The following is a 27,818-nucleotide window of genomic DNA, read 5'->3' as shown; positions in this document are numbered from 1 at the left end:
AATGAGAATGATTCAGCTTACGTAAAGACAAAAAATATTTTACAGCAGAAATTCAAAGCATGCATCAGAGAATGTACAGACTGGAGTGAATACAGCATTTCATGCCCAGGCACGTCCACTGCAGATCTGAAAAGGGACGGATAGACTTGACACCGAGAGCCTTGACACTTAACATTTAGCAGCATGAAGCAGTTGTTGTCTCGGAGAAAGATTTACTTTATGATGGCCTATGTGCATCTTTCTATAGGGCCTTCTGTATAAAGAAGGAGCTGACAGTAAAAGCACCAACTTTTCAAACGCTAAATGACTGTGAAACAGGAATCTATGTGACTTTTGTGTACAATCGTTACACCATCAGTCTCTGTGTTAGTATCACAGGCACTGCTGTCTTCATTCGATCTTACATGATTGCTCTGGACACCTGTTACAAACTGAACCGTCCCGCTCTGTATATCTGCTTTCCGACTCCAGCCTAGTACAGATGTTTAAATGTTTCACCAGCCCCGCCCGGCCTGTGCCCAGCCAAATCCATTTCATCCTCTCTGCAAGCTCAGTTACAGACAGATAGATCCTTTCGTCCCCCAGAGAGGTGCCCTGCGCTTCAGTGTAACAGCGTGACAGACAAAAGCTTGGGGGGGATGCCCGTGGCCAGCCCCCAGCCTTATCTCCTATCCATAATTTTGCCTGCCTCTGCCATTGCAGATTACCTCCATGGAAATCAGTGGTGCTTGGCTGTGCTGGTGAGCTGCTGGCAGCAATGGTACCAGCATATGTAATGACACTGTCTGTCTCACAGTGACAGAAGAAGATAAACATTGTCGCCTCTGCAGCCACATGTGTGACAAACATGCCGCTATATCACCCTTTTTTTTCCCTTTTCTTTTTTTTCATGTCTGGGGAATCATGAAGTTGGAGGTGAAAGATTATCGTGCTTCCATATAGAAGAAAACTTGACTCCACCATACGTGGACGTAATCCGCTCTTCTAAAGAGAAAAGGGCTTAGTGCAGATGAAAGGATTCCGAACGCGGGATTTTAAAAGGGCTATTAATGCCACCTTATGCACAGAAATGCACACAGGCACACACGGCCACGCGCACACACACAAAAAAGAATTTTTGTTTTTTTACACTTTAGATTTGACTTCACGTGTCGCAGCAAGTGTCTACAACATTTCTGGAACTATTTGTCCTCCAGCTTCTCCTCGTCTTTGTCTTATTTTTCCCCATTCCTGCTCCTACTGCCTTCATCTCCTCATTGTTTCCTTCTCATCCTTAATTACTTCTCCCTCCTCAATCCCATTGCCTCCTTCTTCTTCTCCTTGTCCTGCTTTGTCCTCTTTTACAGTAGCTTGTCCTCCACCCTCTTCTACTCATTTGCTTTTTCCTGCCCATCAATCATCCATCATTTTGCCCTTTTCACTTTCTTTTCCCTCTCATCTTTTGTTTTCTTTATCCTCTTTTCACTTACTGTTATTTTTTGCTCTCTCTATAGCTTCTTCACTTCCTCCTCCTCATCTCCTTGTTTCCTTCTGTTCTTGTTAGTTTTGTCCCTTTTTTTTTACATTACTTCCTGTCCTTTTCTAGTTATATTTTCCCTCTTTTTCTTTTTCTTATTGAATGGGGAAAAGGTGCATTTTTTTTTTTTGTGGTTCACAGCAATTATTGAAAATAATGCAGATTTAAAAAAAAACAAACATTTTTGTTAATGAGAGGATCTGCTGTCAGCAGATTCTTCCTATGTCTCCATCACTATGCTAACAATTAAACGTGACAGTATCATGTAATAAATACCAGCAGACACAGTTTACCTCAAATAATATTAAAGTGTCAGTCAGGTTTATGTAGCAATAACAGATAAACTAACGGTGAAACCTATACTATCACAATGCAGGAATGCTGATTAAATAACCACCCAGTGACACTTCCTACAGTCTGTTTGCTCATTTATTTTTAGAGGTCCCTGCAGTGTTGAACACACTGAAGCAATAATCCTGGCAGAGCGTGCGCTTTATAAATCACAGCACTGAAATGCCATAACAGATATTGCAGTTTTCCATATGTATAGTTGGGAGCGTGTTCTTCAAAATTAATAATTCACAAAATTAATATATTGTGGTGGTGCACTGTATATCCTTCCACTAGAGGATAAATCTTTTTAATGCACCACTATGATTCATGTGCTCATTGTGTTTTCCCACATGGGGTTGATTTAGTCAGGAGTTACGGGTCATCGAGGAGGGCAACTACTGTAAGTTTTGGAATGATGGGGTTATGAGAGAAGGCCGGCCTGATAAGACTGATGACTGACTTCCCAAGCTCTGTTTGTTATTAACGAACAGCTAACAACACAAATGCACATTGAGGGTGAAAACATACATCTTGATAGTCAGGAATTTCCCCGCGCACCTCCTCTAAATCGTTTCAGCATTCCTCATTCACCGGGTAGTTTATTGATATTGGGGGGGATATTTATTCTGTAAGCCGTAAACTGAGGCTGGCTATGGTAATGCACCATGTCTCCCTGTGAAAAACATCCTTTAGCAACACCAATCCTTTAGCAAGAATGATTTCAGAAAGGCTTCAGGAGAAAAAAAAAGAAGGAGAAATGCAGAATCTGTCAGGTGCAAGAAGCAAACAGAACAGCGGTGTGTGGAAGCATAAAACACCTCCTGTGCATTAATTTCTCTTTAGTTGTGCATGTAGCCACTTGCTTATCGCAGGATGCAGAATGCGCCTTACATTCTTTTTGAAGAATGTCAGTTTTTCTTTTTGAAGCATAACATAAACCTTCTGAAGAGCAACTTTTTTTTGGATATACGTCCTCTCAGGGCTGGAACAGCTCACTGCTTCACTTACTGACCATAATGAAAGTTCAAACACAGACTGAATTCTCAAGCCTCAGTTGAACTGTTATTAAAGAAACTGTGGATCCTACAGTAAACATGATAGGTTTCATAAGTACCTTAAAAAACTCTGTTGGGTGAAGCTGAATGTTTACAGATTTATTTTTATATAGGTGTGAACCAGAGGTGCTAAGAGCATGCTCATTATTGTAAAAACAAGTGGAAGTTACCACTTGTACATGCACATACATTTACAGCTAACCATGGATGTCCAACAGTGAGTTCCTGTTGATCGTTATTATTGGTGATAAGATATAAGGCTCTAGGTGAGTGAGTTCAGGAGCCTAGCTGAACAAGTACAGGTAAAGTAATTACAGGAAAGTGAATATTTGAAGACCAGGCTGGTAACCAATATCTGGAAATTCGCACATGCAGCCTCTATATTTAAGCCTGCTGTTCAGCTGCAATCTTAACCAGGTTGAGATTCAAATAGAACTGTAAAATGAAAGCAGTGCTCAATGCTCAAGGTAGTGCTGCAGCAGCATTATCACTCGCTCTGTTGGAAAGCAGTACAAAGCGATCCTGCCGGTGATCGTGTGTAGACTGCCCGAGGCAATCTGTGTGTGTTGTGTCTGAGGTTGTATAAGAAGAGGAGCGGGTGGGTAGTGTGGGTAATTTTAGCATGTGCAACTTCATCAAAATGAAATTTAATCAAAGAATAGATGACAACTTAACCTCCAAATAATGTTTTTCCAAAGCTATATACTATTTAACATTGCTTTTGTTTCTCTCCAGTAGTGTAGGATCTGTTTTATCACCATCCTCAGTTAGCTCCTTTTTTTTCTCCCCTGGTGTGCATTGCATCGTGGACAAGAAAGTCCATCAACAGTGAACTTACAACTGTAGTAATAATTATATTTTATTTATACAGTGCTCACAGGAACACGGAAATGAAGCATTCAAGTCATAAAAGTAATCGGCTGACAAATCCTAATAAAAGTTATAGACATTCTTAAGGAAATAAGACAGTTGAAAGGAAATTAAGACTTGAAAGGCTTTCCCATAAGAGGATTTTTTAAGATGTGACTTAAAATAACTCAGTGATTCAGTTTCTCTGATTTCTTCAGGCAGAGGAAATCAAGCCCTTGGGTCACTGACTGCAAGTGTTCTATCCCCTTTGGTTTTTAGCTCAGGCTCTGGACCAAATAAATAATATCTTATCAGGGATTTCAAAGTTCCTCTTGCATACAGTATGCAACTAAAAGGAAGTAAGGCCACATTTTTAAAGTAATCAATAAATTCCTAAAACCATTTCTAAAATATACTGAAAGCCAGGGTAAATATGGCTTCCATTAAAGACTCTTAGTAGTCAACACTGTCAAATACTACGGTGGGAGAAATAATTATTTAACCTCATGCCGAATTTGCAAGTTTAAATACTTACAAAAACATGAACAGTCTGTTTCTTCTATTTTAGTTTCATTTTAATGGGAAAAGACAGAATACAACCAGAAAATCACATTACACAAGTACACTTAGTCTACAAAAGGGAAATTCCTTTTTTGCACACACCTTGGAAGCTGAGGGCAGAACTGAGATTATGCTTTAATAACATTACTTACGCTCACTGACTCTGTAGCGTTAACAATGAACTTTTTTGGTTCACCTAATGCATACTGCACCAGACACATACCCAGGGCAACAATCCACCTTCAAATTTCATTCACACCTGGCCATTATCTTGTTTCCTGGAGGGAGGAAGGCCTAATTAGAAAGAGTATAGGGGTCCTTATGAAATTCAGAAAGGTTGCAACAGTTTGCTTTGTAATCCCCCAGATCCAGAGGGTACATACTCTCAGGGATATGCCTTAATATCAAACCAATTTTTAAATGATTTACCTGCAAGGGAAGTAAACAATTTAGTACGGCTTTTATTGACTGGGCAAAAATTGCTTATTGTGCAAGAAGAATCGTAACTAGAGTAAACTCCATTAAAAATAATGTGCAGCAGGCATTTCTCCCCATATCACGTCCAATCTATTGTTATCATTGTTTTATATTCTCCGTGCCTGATATTACCAATAAAAATTCAGACAAGAGAATCCATATTGCTGTGTAGCTATTATTAAAAAGCTGGATTACACTGTGGCATTTCACTGCAATTCCTCTTTCTCTATTTGTTTCTATCTCTGAAATCAATTGTTAGTAATCATAGCAACAAGAAAGATGGTTGTCTCGTCTTTCTGACCCTCCCTGTGTCTGACACACTTGGACACAAAACTCCAGGTCTCTATTGGCTCTCGCAACTGAACGGTGGAATTGCAACAGGAGATAGTGACCTTTTAATCCAAGTCTCTGTGTGTAGTGTGACACCAGCTTGCAGCAATAAAGCTCTTTTTCCATGATCTAACAGAAAATGTAGCAGCCATCTGAAAGAACAACCTCCAGCACAGGGTGTACTTTTCTCACAGAAACAGAAGCTATAAGAAAAATGATTGAAGCACTGAATTTTTACAATTTCCTGTTGCTCAGTAATGATAGCACGAGGTAAGAAATAGAGGTATTTTTATTTACGCATTTATTTGTATCTGATTAGGCCAACAATAGCGGCTAAGGAATTTAAAATCAGTATTTGAGATGCATTTTATCTGCAAAGCTTTGGAAGTTTGGGCCAATAATCAATCAAAGAGACAACAGCTGCTTTTGCAATCATGCTAGCATCGGTTTCTTTCTGTAAAAACTACAGTATCCTCTGTGGCATTAAACTTTATCAAAGTACCATGTACGGTGAGTTTCAGGAATAGACTCAGACATTTAGACCACTGGGATGTATTTTAATATACATTTGCAAAAGACATGTAGCATAACATACAACGAAGTGTATTGCATGGTAATGTTGACCATTGAGTTGATATTTAGAAAGAAAAAAAGAATAAACTGAAAAATTAACAGATCTGATTCTGTACCAGCCACTTTATAGTTAAGGTTAGGACAATATCAAAGTTGCAGTCATCAAGTCGGCGAAAGTGTAGAAAAAGAGAATGAACTGACTGCAGTTCTTTTCTGTTTTGGTAATGGGAGGTTACAAACTTAGCATCTGAATTTTACATATATGCAGTTAGTTTCAAGAGTATTTGGGCATCAACAAACATAACAGCTGATTTTAAACAAAAAAATCAAAATGTAATGAATGCACTGAATTTTAGATTTGATTCAAGGGGTTTATCATTTTTATACACAGTCCTCCATTTTCAGTGGCTCAGCAGGAATTGGACAACTGACTGGCAAGCAGTTTCATTGTCAGCTGAGCGCTGCTCTCTTGTTAAGTAAATAAAAGATCTGGAGGTGATTCCAAATTTTGAACTTGAATTTGTTTGCTTTTCACTGAAACTCTCAATATAAAGAATATAGGGAGAGAAGCAATGGTTAGGCTAAGAAAACAAAATAAAGGTTTTAGAGAAATAAAAACTTTGGGAATGGCCAAGTAAACAACCTGGTTCATTGTTAAAAAGACAGAATTCACTGACCATCTCAGCAATACCAAAAGGCCTGCAAGACAATGGAAAGAAGCTCAAGTGGATGATCACGGATCATGCCTTTCCTTTGTTAAAAAAAATAAATTCTAATATCTTGCCAATATAATACTGTCGTTGAAGCATCACATATCATTGTCAGTTTTAAATCAAGAAACTCCTTCATGAATGGAAATGCAGTTTTCAAAAAGGTGCAAACTATTGGTTACACTCAAGTCCAAGAAAGCCACATCTGACAGAAAGCAAATAAAGAAGCACATTCGCTTCTGAAAAAAAATTGTTGGACAGCAAAAGAATAAAAATCAAGATGAACTACCAGAATGATGAGAAGAGAAAAAAAATGGAGGCAGAAATAAAGAACTGATGATTTGAAACATATATCACATCGTCTGTGAAACAAGGTAGAAACACTGGCATGGAAACGTATGGCTGGCAATGGAGCCAGGCTCACTGTATGAAAGCTACAAGTCTGCACTTCAATCACATCTTGATTGTTTGATTTAAAATCCACTGAATTTGGAAATAAAGTACTTAACTGTGTGACCCAAATGTGTGTGTGTGTGTGTGTGTGTGTGTGTGTGTGTGTGTGTGTGTGTGATCTAGCCCAGAATACTCTGTAGGTTTTGAAAAGTTATGGTCAGTATTTACTATTGAGGTGTCAGTCTTGGAAGTGAAACACATAAACAGAGTTATTTGTACTACTGCTGTTATTGCCCACGGATTCATAGGTATTTCCCTTACAGAGCGCTAAAATTGGGAGGAGTATATTTAAATGAATCATAAAAATTCAAATGTGATTTACAAAGGTTTGTAGCAGGCAATTTATTGCAAACTGTTCTGAATTTAATGCCAGAGAGAATAATGTCTGTGGCTGGTTTGATTTATTTATTATCCCTCCCCTGGAGATCCTAGCAACTTAGGTTGGTGCTCAACTACGGAGCCCCTCTGATAACATTGTCCAAAAAATAAATAAATTGTGGCCACAAAATACTACTTCGTACCCTCGAAATAGGTATAACGTGCGCACGAAATGCAAATTTGTGGGCACGAATTGGGTATAACTTGGAAACGAATTACGCATTTGTGGCAACGAAATAGATAACGTGCGCACATCATATTGATACAATTCCTGGACAGCTGCGTAGAGACATAAGCATAAGAGTAGGCTAAACCTATACACCATGGACAGAGACAGTATGATTGAGTTTTATTTTAGGCTGGGAATGAGCTACAAATGCATTTTGAAAAGCCTGCAATTCAAGGAACCAGTATTACGGAGAGACATTTAAACAGGATATTGAGAGCCCAGTTGCTTTACAGACGTAAGTATGACCTGAACGCTGGGATAGATTTTATTGTCAACCAACTGCAAGGGCCTGGGAAGGATCACGGTTATCGGTCAAGTGTTTTGTGCCCACCAATTAGCATTTCGTGCGTTATACAATTTGGAGGGCACAAAGTTGTATTTTGTGGCCACAATTTTTTTTTTTTTTTGGACCATGTCATCAGAGGGGCTCCGTACTCAACACTGTTAGTGCTGTGACAAAACTTTGGCTCCATCATGTAACCCTTCACTCACTCCTTGTTTAGAGCCCCACATACTTCTGTTCCTCAGTAGTATGTGGTATTTTGAGGAAACCAAATTGAATGTCGAGCTTTGAAGAGAGCAAAACACAATTACAGATTACAAGAATCCAGCCAATTTCCTTTTTTACATCAAGTGATTGGTTTACAATTTCAGTCTTTCAGTTGTTTCTACAAAAAGATCATTTCAACCTGCGAGTCTTTTCTACGGAAGAGGATTAGGGCCACTGGGGGAAAAAAGAATTCTAAGAAAGTCAGAATTCTGACTTTTTTCTCAGAATTCTTTTTTTCCCAGTGGCCCTAATCCTCTTCCGTACTTTTCTCAATAGTCCAGATATAATTTTATTACTTAAAAGTTTTCTCTCTCAGATGTGTTACATAGCAGACAGATATGAAGTGAGTTAGATTCATGTCTGAATTGTGCAACTGTGGCAACATTTTATTAAATAGCTGCAGCCTCAAACACTCTACAGAAGGTAAATAGTGTTTTGTGATCTCATCTGCATTTCATACATGTCAGCTGTTGCACACAGATTTCATGTTTCACTGGAACAGATTGCAATAATGCACCCCTCTCTGTTTAAATCCTGTGCTCCTCCTGAGCTGTCGGATTTATCCAGAGATCACACACATTTATCCAACACAGTCCCCAAAACTTTCCAACAGAAGACTTTTGCCTTTTTATCAAAAACATATTCATTCTCCTTCCATTGCCTGTCATTGATTTGAATTGCCATGTCTTTTGTTTTCTTTCTTTCTTTTTCAGAAGAAACCCATACAGAAAGCCTGAGCATTGAATGTTTCATTTTGCTCATTCCCTTGTCGGTTCTGCTTGTTTTTGACCTGCTAATATTTGTGTTCCCCTTGGTCGAATCCTGGTCATTACTGAAATTGATGCATGTATATAAATTGGCACATTGTAGAACACTCTACTCTCAATTTTTTCAATTTTGATTTCATGCTGCTTTGCTCTGTCCCTAAGACTTCTGGGCTTCCTGTTATTTGTTCCTTTGACTTTTATAGACAGGGACTTCCAATATTAAGTATCAAGTCTCCTGCAGTCACTTTCAGGTTTGGGATCATACCTCCAATTCTTATTTTATCACAGGGACCATATAGAGCCTTATATTCTTCTCATACATTCTTTTTGATTTCACTCTCCGGTGCAAATAAAACCTCTATCACAACTCCTGTCACTATGACTGGTCTGTTAGCAGTGTTTGCCTATCTGAAACTTAAAATCCCACAGGATCTAAGACCCACTAGAACTTGTGATCCATACAAGGCACAGGTGTTGCTGACTACACCACACCAACCACTTTAGTATGCTTTTCAGTGTGAATTGTCTCTGTTTGCATGTTACATCCTGCTGCAATGTGCTGGACTGTCCCAAGTCCTGTCTGCTGTGGTAGACTGCTGCCTCTATAGTTTTGGTACATAGAGTCTTTCTGTTTGTGCTTCTTCTATGAGGAATGCATAATATTAGAGGAATTTGCATAATATTAGAATTGCTGTTTTCTATGTTTGCATGAAACAAATCTGGGTATTTTCAAATTCTGCCCTTTTTGCTTTTGGTAATTTGTGATGAATTCTTTGCAGATTGCCAGACATCTTGAACCGATAAACAAGAAAGTGTTTCTTACATTGTAATATTTTATCAGCCCCTTTCTGTAGATATTTTTCATTTTTGTTTACAAAATATATGTGTGTGCATACACGTATACACAACATATCGGTACAGTTGTGGCTATCATGCCCATAATAATCCATGGTGTCCTTATGTGATTCATCCCGTAATGCGGGCGATGACATTTTGGTCTTCTAGATGTACCAAACACATGTGAACTTAGTGACCCATGCAAGGGATAGAGCGGTAATGTCCACACTGTTGGTAAGCTTCCCCTTGAATTAGCTCATAACAGCACAGATAATGCAGTGTATGTAGGTCTAACCCTGAGGACCTGTCAGCCAGGTTACACTATCTCTGTGTGCGTAATGATATGTGAGCTTCTGAGGTTTTCTGTTGGCAGAATGAAGATTCGCCCAACAAGAAGGAAAGCAATAAATTACTCTGGCAAGATTTTAGTTCTGCTTAAGTCAGGAGAAGTCACCACGGGGGAAACAGATTGTAGATTGTTTTGTGTGCAAAGAGGGAATGGGGGAGGTTGGTAGTGGCATTTAGATTAATGTGTCTGCTCGCTTTACAAAGTGCTTTTTGAATTTGCAAGTGCAATGTAAGCTATCACGTAAGTGCGAGATACATTATATCAGTACAGTATGTATGGCTTTGGGATTAAGAGGTGATTTGCCAATTTTGTCATTGGATGGAAATGTTGTTCAGAAAGTATAGAGGTGAGCTCTTTGACTTTAACTGTGGCATGTAGGCAGCTGCTTATGATTAATGTCATTACACTGCACAGTGGTGGAAGAAAGCTCCTTGTGGCATCAGCCAGCAGCACAAAAGGGGAACTGCCATCTACAAGAAAATGTAGTAAATAAATAAGAAGTGTGACTTTAAAACAAATGAAACACATTATATAACTTCTACAGCCACATCTCCTTCAACACCAGACATGCGTTATGCGAAGCAGTGGGGCAACAAAGTGTCACAGCCAATATTAAGAAATCAGCTAAGACTACTTTAGCTTGCTAAAATTCATAGACTGACAGAGGGATGTCGTGTCTGACATCCATCCTTACTGCATTTTACAGTTTTGTCAGAGATTTTAAGAGAAAATCAGATCTAAAGGACATACTTATATATTTATGTTGTAAATAACTGACTTAGCTGCAGGAAGCTTTATAACACTGAAAATGAAATGTAGCGCTATCATTGCTCTTGACTCTTCCGGAGAATATAAAACCAATTTACACGTTGCCATGTCTCCATATTATAGACGTGTTTTTCTGTCTATCTGAATTTGAGAGTGTGTTGCTCACCTTAAAGTGAACCTAAATCCAAGCAATGCCTCAGGTAAGACATTCAAAAAATGTTAACTACTGAAACAGTTGACCTTCTCATATTGTTATTCAGGGTTTCCGTTTGAGTAAAGGCTCTATGGATTCTGAAGAGCTAAGGGATTTTGCATGAAGATCTGAGAATATAATGATTATGGAGCATTTACAGCAGCCATTGAGGGTAAAACTAATTGACTTTGGCTTAGACTGCGAAGTCTCTGAAGCACAGAGGGCCTCACACATTTCGGACAGGTGGTGCAGGCTGGTAACAATTTTAATGGAAATCTTCAATAGAATTTTTATCGCATATGTCCTAGACAGACAGACTGATCTAGTGATAAAGAGGATGAGATAAAAAAGAGGTGAAATGACCAAATTTTAATGTAATCAGCCCACCGAATGGCTTTTATCAGTTGATATCACTTGCATAGATATTGCCAGTAGGTGGCAGGCAGCTGGACTCTTGTTTCCTCATTTGTGAAAATAATTTTCCAACTATGATTAAGAAATACATTAACCAATCCTCTTTTGGACATTTTGGTGCCAAAACTGCTTGGTTGGAGAAAGGTTGTGGTAGGCTTTCACACAATAGTAGACATCCATCTATCCATTCATCCATTTTTCACTACTTGTCAGGGTCTGTATTGAAAGACTTTAAGAGAAACATACTTGTCTCTCAGACATTCTGCCCCAGGGACTCCTCAAAGTTAAAAAATGCCCAAAACACCGCAGAATTCCCAGTCAGCTTCAATAACTACCTCAACTGACTTCTTTCAAAGTGGATGAGTAGCGTCTTTGAGGTTAGCCACTCCTGAATGACCGATGAGCCCAGACACCCTTAGTAAATAAGACCCTTGCCTACTTGTGCCCCTTGTATCCGCAGACTTGTTTTTCTATCTATAGCTAGTGGCCAGGGGTGAGAGTAGGAATGTAGATTGACCAGTAAATGTAGATTGTCTTTGCACACAGTCCCTTTTTACCTCAGAAGGCTGGTGCAGCATCTGCATTACTGTAGACACTGCGCCAAGCCTTCCAACTCAATCCTTCCCTGGCTTGTGAACATGATCAGGAGATACTTTAAGTTTCCTCTTGCTTCCGTTAGTGAGAACATCTTAAAAGGTTTGAAGAAAACACTTTTCCTGGAAAGCTATAGTCCTAAATACCAGAAAGGCCATCGAGACCATTAGAAGTGTCTGCCAGATCACGTTGATGACAAGGTTTCATTTCATTTTAATACGTCCTCATTTCATTTGCTTCATATTAGGTATACGATCTGAAAACTGAAGATATTCTCTCTTTTCTTCTTTGTTTGAGATGTTATTTTGTTTTTCAGTTCAGTTCCTTTTTTCAGTTCTCCTATAAGTGTCCAAAACGTTATTATCTCACTCTTTTTTGCACCACCATTGACATGTATGCTCCGTGGGAGTAGATCAGCCTGTTCTCATCCCCGGGGCATCGATTAGTGCCATTTTGTTACAGCCTCTGCATGCATGCACAATTTGTCCTTTGGCATGGGTGTCCTGACGCACCGGGTTATAGGATTAGTCTGTCACTACCAACTCATCATTTTGTGCTGGGGTCAGTATCGTCATTTTACCCTGAAACCTTGGTATTTCCCCTTTTTTGGTGCAGAAAAAGTACAGAGTGAGTGAAGAAGATTAAAAAATTCTCTGTCGGGATGAAACAGTGGTTTATGTCTGTGAAGCAATACAGTTGACAACCAGTATTACTAGAGCTGATTCTAAAGAGCATCCTATGCATAACAGGGAGTTGCAGGAGGTATTAAACAAAGCTAACGAGGATGTGTTAGACTGTTGCTGAATTGATGAACTATCAAGCTCAACTTTTCACTCATTCTTTTACTTACTCTGCCCAGATAAAAAGACTAAGAAGTACTGAGAATTATTCAAAGTTGATGAAGGTCATTTATGAAGGCCAGTCACAACAATTTGTTGAACTTTCAAATCAATAGAACTCAATAAAGATCAAGTACTGCAATGAAGACATTCAGTTTTCCCTTGTTAACGTTTTTATAATGGTTTGTGCTTATATGCCTACAAGATGTCAGAACATTTACTTATCCCTATAAACAGTCTACAACAGGGAATAATAATTGCAAATTCTACTTACATAGCCCACAGGCATGATTGATACATCATTTGGCATCCAATATTACTTAACATCAAAGCAGTGACCTGAGTTCACCTCAGGTCTCTGTTTGCAGTGGTGAAGCTCTGAAATGAAATGTGGGCCTAATTACATTTTATCTGATGCCCCACAGCAGGCCTTGCCCTCTGAGAAATTAATATCTCAGTGTCCACTGCACCCAGTCTCAATTACATTTCTTTTCAAATGCATCAGCTGCCATCCTTCTTGTTAATGTGCAATGCGGGAATGAAAGTATACACAGTTCTCAATTATTTGCTATGCCCCAAAGACCAAGAGGAACTTGGCTACATGCATTTGCATTTGAAAATCACAAAAAAGAAAACTAACAAATAAAAACATCAGTCTCATTTTGCTTTTTCCTATTATCTTGCTTAACTCTCAATGTGGATGGATATGAAACCTGATATTTATTCTGTATGTTCTGTTGTGAGGGGTTGAAGTGAAGTTTGTTTCCATAGCTGAGTTTTTACCCCCAATGCTGTGACTGTGTTACATATGTACTTTACTGCCTCGACCTCCCAAGTATGGGTTATCTGCTGAAGTTGGTTTTTGTGCAAGTGAAACTGCAAGCCAGAAATACAGCTAATAAAAGGGGGGAGGACTACAATGAATCACTGAACTGTCAGCGATGACCCAGGGTTGCTCCTGCATCCACAAGTGTGCAGCTAATGAGCATTACACCTTTGTAGTCATCTAAAACATTGTTTGTGTGATTGAAAGAGTGGCTCATTATGTGGGCAGGGCTGAGAAAAGCCATTCAGATAATACCCAGTAAAGTACATTAGAAATGCATGATATGCATATGAGCTTTTCATCTTTGCAAGTATGGGTTCATCAAGCAGCATGGTAAACAGGAAGTACTGGTGCACTTTGCACTGTTTTAAAAAGAGTCAGGAGTGAAAAACTGTATTGCATTATTTGTATTACTACTAGTAGAAAAAGGTCAGAGTGCTTTATATGTTACAAATAAACACAGAAAGCAGTTATTTGCAAATTGTATAAATCCTACATTTATTCAAAATGGTATAAAGACAAAGATATCAAAAACTCAAACTTTGCTAAAAATGTCACTTTTTTAAATCTTTTTGATTCGTCCTCTTCTTTTTATTCCAGAGGCTTAAGAGAAGAGAAGGTACTACTTCCCCGACTTTCAAATAGATTTCCAAATTCTGGCTAGACCACAGGGTGGTTTTCTTTTTGGTATTAGTCCATTTTAAATGAGCTTGGGCCCAGAGAAGGCCGTGGTGTTTCTCAATCTTGTTGTTTTTTCTTTTTTCTATTCACACAGACCTTTAACTTGTATTTGTAGAAGACGCTATGTCAGGGTCCTGGGTCTGAGCAACCCAGGATCCCTGAGCAGTTATGAATTATATTATTATTATTATATGTATTTTGGTGTTGCTGCTGCTCTTCTCCATGCTTGTAGATGTGAGTGTGTGTGTGTGTGTGTGTCTGCGGGTATGCTTGGAGGATGGAGCTCAGCCACCTGCAGGCCTGAGGGGTGTGGCCCTGCGGAAGGACTGGCCACACCCGAAGTCACACACCTGCTGCTGATCACTATTCACGCAGAGACACGACACGGGAGTCTGGGAGAACACGGGGATTTATTGTTGTTTTTGTTCCACTCTGTAAATAAACACACTGTTTATACACAGAGCACCGCGCCTGGGTCCTCCTCCTTCCCCACATCCCCACGGTCTGCCAGCCAGACCGTGACACGCTATGAACTGTGTTCACTGATAGTGATTTTTGAAAGTGCTCCGTAGCTCCTGTAGTGATTTTCATTGCAGAATTGTGTCTGTTTTTAAAGCAGTGCTGCCCAACGGCACAAAGATCATGACCATTCAGTATTGATTTTTAGCTGTGTCCCATGTGCAGAAGTTTCCAGAGGATTCTCTGAATCTTTAATTATAATATGAGCCATAGATGATGAAATTCGGGGAAAGAATCCCCTATTTTTTGAGAACTTTTACATTGAAAGTGCCAAAATGTTTAAATATTTGCCCACATAGTGTTTCAGAGTATAGGGACGCCCTCCTCCGTCCTCTCAACACAATCTCACTCTATCTGACGTGCAGGGCATTGTTGGAGCATACCATCTTGCCCTGCGAAGAAGAACAGCAGCCAATAAAAGTCTAATCAAGCAACCTCTAATGAGGAAACAGGAATTCTGGTCTTGTGCTTGACTTCTCTTTCTCTGTTGTTGCCATAAGTTAAATTAGGCAAATGATTTGTTTAAGAAAAATCATGGTTAGGAGTTAAACCACGCCGCTTAGGCCCTTTAAACATATACTATAAGGTGCAAACCTTTTTTCCCATCTCACTTTGCATTTTTCTGTCTACTGAGCCCTCTCAGGTAACCCTGACTTTTGAAAAATGACACCAAAGGTGTACACAGTGCATTACAACAAACCTCTGTGGCGCTATTTTATCCAGCAAGATTAATGGCAATGTGGTAATAATGCAGATGTGATGTCCTCTGTGATGGATGGATTGGATAACTCAATCAAGTTTAACCAGTCTTGTAATGTAGTTTGATACATTACGTAAACGAATACAAGCCAATAACTAAAGCCTTTGATAAAATCCATCCAAAAGTTAGAGAAGTTCAGCTGTAATTTCTGGTTTGATCTTTCATGGACTGAGCTGGCAAATCCTTCAAATACGCTAAGCTTCTGATGTAAATAACAGTGTTTGATGTAAGGACTTAATGTATATATATATTTTTAAGGCTTAATTAGGTTGCACACATACTGTTGGTCAGCAGGACTGTGTGTCACAGCTTTTATGGTATGAATCCAAATCATTTTTCTGCCAACCACCACAGCAAGAACAATCTCTAGTATGACACTGCTGACCTCCCAGTGGCCATGATAACTTGGCAATGGATATGGGTATAGTATATTCACTTTCTTCTACTGGACATATAGGATATATGTGTCTGTGTGTGTGTTATATAAAGTGAAGACTGAATGCATAATGTGATGACTCAGACAACTGCAGGATTAGACTGAGACCTGCAAATTGTGTTTCCTAAACACTATTGGTTTAAATTTGACCTTTAATTTCCCCCCAAAATGCATGAAGCAGTTATTAAGTCTTAAAGATATAAATCAAAACAATCGCAGATGGTGTTTCAGAAGAGAGCAAACTAATACTGACCCTCACGCACATATCCATGTTTATTATGGGACGTATGGTGTGTTCCCGTTTTGTAAAAAGCTGGCTCAACAAGCCAGACATGATGTGTGGTGATACTGACAGACTCTGCTATAACAATGTGAAATAACAAACTGAAAAAAGGAGCCTTACATGTCTGGCCATGTCTACAGCTCTGAAATAACAACCACAGTACAAAACACATTGGGTTGTCCGAACAGCCTGTGCTCGTGTTTACGTGGTGGTGGTGAACGACAGCGAAAGTAGTAGCAGAATTGAAAGGATTAAAGAAATGCCTCGTACAATCTCTGGGACACTGCTTAATCTGTTCAAGTAAATACCTGACCCTCAATTTTCACCAAGGCCTTCCAGATCTACTATGACGTCTGTTGTTAACACCGTGGGTTAACTCCATCTGCTGAAGGACGTGCAAGGGTGATGAGGAGGCTATGGCCTCTTTGGTGTCCTTCACCTGCTGACCGGGGCTTCATGCTGCTCATGAAATGCATCAAATAAAGGACAAAGGCTGCGAAAAGTGCTGAAATCCACAAAGGCGACAGTACTTTCAATATCGATATAATGCACATCACAATGCATCATTTACCCTTTACCATGCGTACGTGTTCTTCATTAACAGAAAGAAGGAGGCAACAACTGCAAATAAGGTGATTTAAGAACACCTTGTGCTTAAATTTGTTTATTTATAATATCTGGTCACCACTCAGCCTCTGCTGTGGCACAGTTGCCCTTAATTACTTGTCAAAGCTTGAGGGGCTGCAAGTGTTTCTCTCTCTCATTTATTACACAGCAATCACAACTTCATACTCCCTCTGTGCTATTTCAAAGCACAATTCGCATGCATTCAGAGATGAAAAAAAGAAGGAATCTAAAAGGGTAGAAAATATCTTGAGTGGAAAGCTTATAGCATGACATAAAAACACTTCTTACTCACCCACTGTGCTCCTCCAGAGACTTTTAAATCCCACATTCAAACAGAGAAGCATAGCCACAAGCTTGGGGGAGGTGAATGGGGGGGGGGTTAGCTTTATAAACTCAGGGTGCAGGAGCAATGCAAGCACGTATTACTCTTCACAGTTGCTGCATTTATCCTCTAATTCCTGATTATACTGCAGTGAGCTGCTAGGTGTGCTCAATTTACAACAGAATAGAAGACAGATTTCATCCTCCAGGGTTCAGCAGCTGAATGCATTTCTTCTTCTTTTCTGTTTTTTAATTAGAGCTTAAAAGTTTAACGGTAAGTGCTTCAGCATTTGGGGCAGTCGTGGTTATTATCATGGGTAGAGTATTTTAATAACAGATCATTTAGCATTTTCACATGCAGGATCCTATTAAAAGGATATAAATACTTGTGTGTTTAGAGGAATACCTTTCGACCAAAGCAGCTGTTTAAATCGTAATACAATTATTCAGAGGCTTTGCATAGTTTCAAATGGCTAAACTTAATTAATAGTGAATGTGTGTTATAAGTTAACCCTTTAAGACCTACCATAGAACCATTTCAAGTTGCTATACATCAATACAACCATTATAGCCCAGATTTTAATAATATGTATGCATTAAGTTCATAGTAATTACTATGAACTATGAATAAATTGCAAAAAAGTGCAATAAACTACAAAAGAATTGAAAATCATTTTTGTTTTTTTAACATATATTTCTAGTTAGAGAAATTTAAGAGGCTTATCCCTCAAAACTGTAAATACAAAAAAGTTGCACAAAATAGTTTCCCACCACAGGAAATTTATTTTGAGTGTCTTCATAGTTTTGAAACAACATTTTTGAAATACACCAATTTTTATATACTGCAGGAAAAACAAAAAAAAATATTATAATGCAAATTTGCAAAAAAAACAGCATATGCATCAAAATAAACTATTTCCAGCAGTGCAATATGAGTCCTAAGCATCCCAGAAACGACACAGAAAGTCATAAAGTCAAACATAACTTTTAAAAACACCAGTATAGGCTCATGAGGCCCTGATGGTAAAAAACTACATTTCCGCGAAAATGACGTCACTTCCGGTTTCGGGCAGCTCATGGCGGACATGTGATAGTTTGCACTGACGTCTATTCCAACACAGGAAGTGTTATGAACAGCTGATCGGATCGGCGAAGTCTGTTTCTGGAATATTATGTTTTTGTTGCTGCAAGCGCTTTTTATGCAGTTTTTGCAAAGCTATATGTGGAAGGAAACCGTGACCTAGGACAAGCTGATAGCACAAGATGTAAGTACAACTCCTCCGGTTTCATATGCAAAATATTTTTTTGCGCTAGTTTACGGGGTTGCAGATCTACCGGGATTTAAAAATAGTTACGCAAAACAGAGCGTGCCCGCTCCGATCGGTTTTAAAGGGTTAATGTTGATTTTTATTTTATATAAAATACAATTGCAGTTCTTTAGTGTGTACGTTTACGTTATGTTTTAGTCTGGTATTTTTTTTTCACCTTGTAAGTTTTGTACCGTCTTAAAATTTTGGTGGTGGGCAGCTCCACAGTTAAGCTAAGGTATTTACAAGGTTAATGCACAGTCAATGGTATATTCAATAAGTCTGATTTGAGATCGATTTCTGATCTGCTGCGTTTGAAGTCTGACTTTTAAACATAACAGAAATGGGATTTTTGAAAAGAAATCACAACATTGCCAGCAATTATTCACTGCTGTGGTTATGAGAGCATAAAGCTCCCTTTAAAGTTTCCTTTTAAAACTGTTTTACCTCTAGTTCTCCTTCAACTATCAGACAAAAAGTTGTTCATAGAACCATTCATGTTACTAAAGTTCTGCATTTTACCTTCAAAAAGTCTTATTTTTCTTCTGAGGAGTTTTATCACTTACAGCGCAAAACAGCTTGCTCTTAAGCCCTCATTAGAAGAGCGTCTGGGATTTGGTCTGATAAACGGTGAAGAAGAACAATGGATAGAGGGACGGATGGGTGGGATGGTGCAGACAATAAGTTATGTTTTATTGGCAAGGACTAATTCTTCATTCCTCTATTAGAGGACGCGAGGGTAGATCAATAGGCTTCACCGGACTGCCCTGTTCTGGCATGTACTGATGTTATAGCAAAAGAGCAGGCAGAACAAATAGATCTTTTATCAGCGACAAGGCTCAGTGTGTTTACAACGCATCCCTTATCTTTCAAACTCCCATCTGTCCTGGTGCCTGAATCCAATTATGTTCCTAATATTAACCCCTTTAGAGAATGAACCCCACGCAGCACTACTTTTTGAACAAATGAAAGTAGGCGAGGATTCTGCTGCCAGTGTTAAATGAGGAAATAAATAATGGATGCCGGCTTTGCCTCCCTCTCCCTCTGTGCACCACTGATCCTCCCCACCTGGAGGGCTTCTAAATAAGATCCTACACTGGCTGAGCACAACACAGCAGTTCATTGATCCCCACCCTGTGGTAAGGCCTCTCCCCTCAGGTGGGCATATGAAGGTTGAAGAGACAGGGCATTACAAAAAATCTAAAAAAAAAAAAAAAAATCTACACAGGAGCCAGACACAGAAATACAAAAGTAGTGCTGAATGACTCACCTGCCCTCCAGGAAGAGCGGCAAAGATCAAAAGAGTCAGCAACTTGGATGTATATGTACTGGTGTGTTGGGATGGTGGTGTAGTCCAAAGGAAATCAAATGTGGTATGCTCTCAAGAGCAGTCAAATTGCTGTTGGATCTATGCAATTAATATGGTCTGTTTGTTTAATGGGGTCCGGAGCAGATGGAGCAGCTTGTGGAAGAAGACTGTGGTGTTAAAACTGTAAACACACAGTCTGCAGAACACATGTACAGTCGACAGTGTGCAAGCAGTCACAAGACATCGCTGACCGGTTCCAATTGAGAGTGTATTTGGCAATGCTAAATCAAACTGTGGAAATATGTTTTGATATGTTTAGCTGTGCATGATGCAGTGAAATTGCAGGTTGAGAACAAGTGAAGCATATAAAATCAGACAGCAGCTCAAGGGAAAAGTACTCCATCTCCAATTCATCATTTCAGCTGCAAGAACTCCGGGCTACATTAGCTCTCTCCGAACGACGGAACAAAACCAGCAAGGGCAAAGGGTCGAAGGTCATCAACAAAAATAAATAAATATAGAACTCCTGAGGTTTATTATTTTCTTTTGTTAAACAGCACCCTATTCTGTTTACACTAGAAGGTACTGCTGGTCAATATTTCACACTTAATTTTTTCTTTATGTAGCACAGCAAATCTCAAAAGTGAGTGTGCTGGAAATACATTCAAAACTTTCCAAAGTAGATTCCACCAACTCTCTCCAGTGGCTTAATGGCATGAAAATTTTAACTACACTGTCCGATCACAGCCAGCCCACACAGTCAGTAAATACTGCAGTGTACCGTCAACGATTTTGAAAGAACATTGAGAACAAAGTATTAGTTGTTTAGAAATATTTCAAGGACTGTCTGACTCTATATAAAAACATTGTGTGCATTGTACATATTGCATGCACATGTTCCATGTTATCTATGCAGCACATTATATTTTCACCCTGGTAGCACAGGCAGATTCTACAAGAAAATCCCACCAACCCCTTTTTATGTTACAGTGCTGCATGGGCAGGCAATTTTAGCTCATCTCTTACCTGACATTTCTTACAAGCTCTCAAATTGAGTCACTACTTTGCCTTCTTGCAAAAAGAATATGACAATATACTGAATACAATTACTTGGCAAATGCACAAGCTGACAGTGAAAATAAAAACAATGCAGCGGTGAATTTGCAAACTACACTGAATTTGCAAACAAACATTCCATAGTGAAAGACCACCTCCTCACATTTAGTTACCTCTTGATGCATCCATTACATGATGTTTTCCATTTATTGTGTATCCCCTGGCCATTGTGACAGAGGCTGAACTGAATGCTTTCATAATCAACGACATTCACAAGAAGAAACAATCCTAATGAACCATGTATGGTTAACAGCTTCCCACGGTTGTGGGTGACAGTACTGAATAAAGAAAAAGGTCATGACAACAACTTTACTGACAAAGAAGTGGAGGTACTAATTAACAAAGCAAAAAAATCAAGCAGTTATTATTTGGCTTGTCAGGTGGGCTGTCACAAAGTGCTTAGGCTGTTATTTTGCTTTTAGCAGTATAATTTAAAAGGATAATATTTTATATGAAATGGATTCCTGAAAAGAAATAAATCAAAGCCAACTAAAGATGCAGAAAGTGCTGTGGATGTTGGAAAGGCCTCCACCTTACCTTTTAGGTGATGATACATAAAACTGCCAGAATAACTGATGAACCACCCCACAGTAGTATTTTCTGTATTGCATCTTAGACAATATTTTTAAAATGAGGCTTCTCCTGTCAACTGTTTCTCTTGTAGTTGTTTTTTGTTTTTGCCACAGATCTATTCAATTGTCTGAGATACCTGCTGATTACAGACACTGACACTGAAGTGTCTTCAGTGACAATAAGATGGAAAAAAAATATTGTTTTCATCATATGTGTTGTTGTATAACAGAATGAAAGTGCAGAATGCTGCCTCTTACAAACAGACAAATCCAACCTTTTAGCAACCCTGTGGTGTATTACACATTGCTTTCTCTACTCCTGAAACTGTTTCTTTATCCAACACAATCATGTGCAGCACATAAAGTCCTTTCTGGAACATTGTAGTTTGTGTCCCCAGCTTTGAGTCTAAAGTCTCTTTTGTTACTTTGTTCACTTTTAGTATTTTTATAAACCAGTTTTGGATGTTATAGCTAATCATTTGGCTTCTGTCAGTTCATAGATACACTACCAGTCAGTTTTCTATATTTTCATGACTATTTATATTGTAGATTCTCACTGAAGGCATCAAAACTATGAATAAACACACATGGAATTATGTAGTAAACAAAAGTGTGAAATAACACATTTTCTTTTATTATTTTAGAACTTTTAAAATAGCCACTCTTTACTTTGATTATTGCTCTGCACACTCTCAGCACTCTCTCGATGAGCTTCGTGAGGTAATCACCTGAAATGGCACCAGCAAAGCACCCCCACACCATCACACCTCCTCCCCCATGCATCACAGTGGGAACCATGCATGTAGAGACCATCCATTCTTGGCCCAAACAAATCTCTTCTACTTGTTGCTTTTCCTTGGTAGTGGTTTCTTAGCAGCTATTTGACCATAAAGGCCTGATTCGCACAGTCTCCTCTGAACAGTTCAGGTAGAGATGTGTCTGCTACTGGAACTCTGTGAAGCATTTATCTGGGCTCTAATATAAAGTGCTGTTACTTTCTGAGGCTGGTGACTCGGATGAATTTATCCTCAGCAGCAGAGGTGACTCTTGGTTTTCCTTCATAGCACTTGATGTTTTTTTGCAACTGTACTTGAGGACACATTCAAAGTTTTTGCAATCTTTCAAACTGACTGGCCTTCAGCTCTTAAAGTAATGATGGACTATTTTTTCTTTTTACTTAACTGATTGGTTTTTGACATAATATGAATTCTAACAGTTGTCAAATAGGGCTGTCAGTTGTGTACCAACCAGACTGCCGCACAACACAACTGATGGTCCCGACCCCGTTAAGAAGACAAGAAATTTCACAAATGAACCCTGACAAGGCACACCTGTGAAAACGATTTCAGGTGACTACATCAGCTCATTGAGAAAAGGCCAAGAATTTGAAGTACTGTCGACAAAGCAAAGTGTGGCTACACTGAGGAATATAAATATAAAACTTATTTAGAGTTATTTATCTCTTTTTCTTTGCTACATAATTCCATATGTGTTCATTCATAGTTTTGATGCCTTTAGTGAGAATCTACAATGTAAATATTCATGAAAATAAAGAAAAAACATAAAATGATAAGGTGTGTCCAAACTTTTGACTGGTACTTTATATCAAAGATCAACTTTTAGCTTTGACACACAGGTCCCAGACCCAAATTTTGAATTTAAGTTTCATTATGCAGCTTTCTTAAAGTTTATTTTGTTTTACCTGGTGTTTACTTTCTTTTGCACATGTTGTTTAGTTTGGTCAAGCAAGAAAATTGGCCACTTGGTTTGATTTGGCCAGAGGTGAAGGGAGCAGTCAGAGTGAAGCAGGAGTCTTATCAGGCTTGGTTAGCCAGTGGAACTGTGGAGCGGAGCGCGGCTCTGGTACTGACAGATGCAAAAACTTGATTGTGGATGGAGTTCAGTGAGATCATGGAACAAGGCTCAGCCTCAAAGCAATTCTGACAAATCATCAGATAACTCTGGGAAGCTGCCCTCTACTCACACTCAGTGTTATACAGTGGTAGTTGGATGCTGCTGACCGCAACTAAGGATAGAGTCAGGCAGTGGATCTCCTCATCTCCTCAATCCCACTGTCATGCCTACAGCGATGGAAGCGGCAGGATTGAGAATCAGCACCTCCAAGTCTAAGACATCGTTCTCACATCGAAAAAGTGGAGTGCCCACTCCTGGTCTGGGATGAGTCGAAGCCCCAAGCAGAGGAACGTAAGTATCACAGGGTTTTGTTCACGAGTGAGTGCCAGATGGGTTCAGTGTGGATAGAGGAGTACATCATAGATGTAGTTCCTTCTTGTTTGCAGTGGTGATAAAATATTGATAGGCAGGAGTCTTTCGTGGAGTATGATGTTTTGTTGCATTGAAGAGACAAGGAATTCAAGGCAGTATAAGCACGACAGAATGAAAGGGAGGCAAGTATAACGGATACAAGGAGAAGAGGTAATGACATTGGATACGTTTGAAAACCTGATGTGAACCATCTAAAGCAATGGACAGTCCACAAGATTGATGAAGAAGAGAGTGCAGGCAGGATGGAGTAGTTGGACATGAGTGTCAGGGATGATATGCGACAGAAGGAAGAATTAAAGAGAAGGTTTACAAGAGGACGCTGAGACCTGCTATGGTTGTTTGGAGACTGTGGCACTGACAAAAAAAACAGGAGGTGGTGTTGGTAGAGTTGAAGGTGGTAAGAATTCTGTTTGGAGTAAACAAGAGGGATTGGTGTCAAAATAAGTACATTAGAGGGACAGCTCAGGTTGAATGGTCTGGAGACAAAGACTGAGATGGTTTGGACATGCGGAGAGTAGACAGTGGATATGCTGGACCAAGGATCTTGCGGGAGGAGCTGTTGGGCAGGTAGAAAAAAGACCACAGAGAAGATTTATGGGTGCAGTGAAGGCTGGTGTGACAAAGGTGGATGCTAGGAATAGGGCGAGGTGGAGGCAGATCCACTGTGGTGATCCTTTAAGGGAGCAGCTGAAAGAAGAAGAAAACCTGCAAGCCAATACAGCTGCAGAACTCAACATAATAGTCAGTTTTAGCTATATCGATATCAATCACTATGAAATTATACACAGAGGTAAAAGCACAATAGACTGCAAACCCTCTTAACAATATGACCAATATGTGCAAACTTAATTTAAAGGGGTTTAATTTTAGTAATGCAAAACTTTTATAATGAGTTGTTTTTCTCATCACTTAACACCCTAGCGTGATCAATGGCATCTTAATGGCTCTAATGAAAAGCCATTTTCAAAATTGACACTACTCAGTGCTGTAAACGAGGAATTATTTTGTCCACTTTTAACTCCTCTTTGTTTGCTGGCCCTGAGAGGTTGAATACAGAAACCAAAATATCTTAGACAGCACAGAGATGTGCTCTAAAGAAGTAGAGGGCTCTTCATTATTATACGGTAATGTGTGTTTTAATTACATGAATCATATAATAATGTACATGCATGTTTAATATTACCTATTTACCGTTAGCTTGTCACTTCCACAGCTATTCCTCACATTATTGCCTTCCCAAAAACAATTCAGTAGTTGGATGCTGCTGACTGCTTTTTTTCCCCTGTTTTGACTGTATTTTATTAAAATTTTGTTGTTTTTTTCTATTTGATTTTTTTTTAAGTTGGAGTGCATTTCACCAGTCACTGTCGCAGTATGCAGAAACAGGCTGTATATATTGTGAATCACCAAATGCAGACTAAGAAATGTGGAACCAAACTTGAATTAACTAAAAGCGAGGCATTTAATATGGTTGATGGAGAAATACAAAGCAATGCAAAAGGCAAACAAAGACAAGAATAAACATAACCTAAACCGGGAAAATTAAAAATAAACATGAAAAACCCTAAACATGAAACTTGGTGCAGATACAAAGATACCTGGAAGATGGAGACATGGCACAAAGGACAACAGTTGACCTGACACTGAACAAAGGAGGACAGAGGACTTAAATACACAAAAGGGTAATGGGGGAAGTGGAAACACCTGGGGAAACAGCTGATTAAAGTGAAGACAATGGCCCTTTCTCAATTCTCAAGTACGTGAGTACGTACTCGCCGAGAACGCACGGGAGTACGGACTTGCCAAGAACGCGAGCACGGACTCGCGATTTGTACAATTGGAACACCAGCGTACTTGATGATGTCACAGGTCCGGAGTTTTTACTGCCGTCCCCTCTTAATTTAACTGTGAGTAATATGTTATGAAGCTTAACTTTAATCACAGCCAAACCGGTTTACTCAGGAACAAATAAAACACTGAAATAAACCAAACATTAACATTTAGAAGTGATCTAAGTGACTTATATATCATGTTTAACCTCAGTAGTGAAATCTCTTAATAAAAATAGTGTGCATGTACATACGTGTACATACCTTAATAAAAACAAGCAGGTGAGCTATTAGAACACTTTTATTTTTATTTTAGTGGACACTCAATACAATAGACAGCTACTGGGGTTTGGGGTTTGTTTAATCTGAGTAGCGAAAAGAAAATCGGTTGAAAACGATGTGCCGGGAGTCCGCTGTTCACGCCGGCTGTAATAATCCTCGACCTCAGTGTCTGCTATGGAGCTGGCGGGTCACAGACGTCTCCTAACCCTAACGTCGGAGCGCGTTTGGAAATATATGATATCTTGATAAATCGAGCAGATATTTGAAGTTTACACAGCTACATTCTCGCTTGAAAATAACTTAAAAGTTTATTTTGTGACCCCTTCTTAATGTGACATTGTTGTCCCTGGCACTCCTTCTCTCTCTCTCCCTCCTGCTCTGCAGTGTTGCCAACTTAGCGACTTTGTCGCTATATTTAGCGAGTTTTCAGACCCCTTAGCGACTTTTTAAAAAAGTCGCTAAAAAAAGACGTGAAAGCGCGTATTGCTTTTACTCTCAACAAGCAGCGGGTGCTGTAACGCTGTCAGTTCTTCTTTTACTCTTATGCTGTTTTGTGGATCACAAGGTTTAAAACTACTTATAAACACACACAAAGTAACTCCACCAGAGTGCCTATTTCGGGTCACTTTTGCCGGTCCAAGCCCGGCTAAAGGAGCAGGGTTGGAATTGTGACATTAAAAAAAAACAATAATTGCTAAAAGAAATTTAATTTGTAGTTCTAAATAAACTCTAAATGCATTTAGGACGTTTTTTTACTGACTTTATGTCTCTTCCACGATGTTATTTCTCTCTCCAACAACATAGGTTACAATTAGATTAGCATGATCAATTATGCAAAATTAGGCGATGACGTCATTTAGCGACTTCTAGCGACTTTTAGGACAACCAATAGCGATTTTCCTTACTGAGGAGTTGGCAACACTGCTGCTCTGTTCCTGTGCTACTGAGAGTGTAACTACCGCCCCTCCCCCCTCTTCCCAGTGCAAAGCACAAGACTCGCATGCAGAGTGAAGCGGGAAAAAAGTGCGAGAGAGGGTGAGAGAAAGAAAGAAAAACCCCACGGCTCGCCATAAGGAGTCTGCTCGCGTCGTTCACTTCAAAAATCCGGCTCTAAGAGCCGTTTCGTTCGCACCGACACATCACTATTGGACATTGCACGGCGCCCACACAAACGCAAAGCAGGAAATGAAGCATCGCTGAATATGTTTCCAAACCAACTTCATTCTAAGCCAAAGACTAGAAAATATGGTGAAGCATGTCTTCCCTTTGGTTTCACCTGCACAAGTGCCAAGGTAGGTCTCCCTTGCAGGATTGGTTTTCCCTTCGTCGGGAGCAGCGCTGGGCTGTTCAAATCACGGACAAACAGTATCCCACATTCTTGATTTTTAGTTCACAAACACTTGTTGTAATGACTAACTACTCCTGACATTTTGGAGATGTTAGCTCTTTATACAGTAAAGTTACAGTGGGATACAAATAATATCAGGCTGATCCTGCCAGGATTTGTTCCCCCTGTCTAAATCACAGACTAACAGTATCCCACAGCTGTTTATGTTTTTCAACCCATTTTGCACAGAGAGGCATTTTTTTTTTAAAATGTATTGATAGCAATGTTGAATATTATTACACAGGAAAAAAACAACTACATGTAAAATAATTACACCGTGACGCCTCTGCCTTTCTAAATAGAGGGACATTAACACGCTTACATGTATGTAAGCGTGTAAAACCTGAAGATAGAGACAAAATACTGTTAATCTGACTATCTGCTATTCTGCAATTCCTCTCATGTAAGCAATAACATGGCGCACAGCTGACGTGAAAAAAGGCACAGACCTTTGACATTGCATGACAAACTCTGTATTCCTCGTCCACACGTAAACGCAAAA

Source organism: Diplotaxodon limnothrissa, linkage group LG17 (genome assembly GCF_057381915.1).
Source record: "Diplotaxodon limnothrissa isolate DT_005_m linkage group LG17, D_limnothrissa_male_GT1.1, whole genome shotgun sequence".
Taxonomy (NCBI): Eukaryota; Metazoa; Chordata; class Actinopteri; order Cichliformes; family Cichlidae; genus Diplotaxodon; species Diplotaxodon limnothrissa.
The sequence above is the reverse complement of the archived record's forward strand: the minus strand, read 5'-3'. Positions refer to the sequence as shown.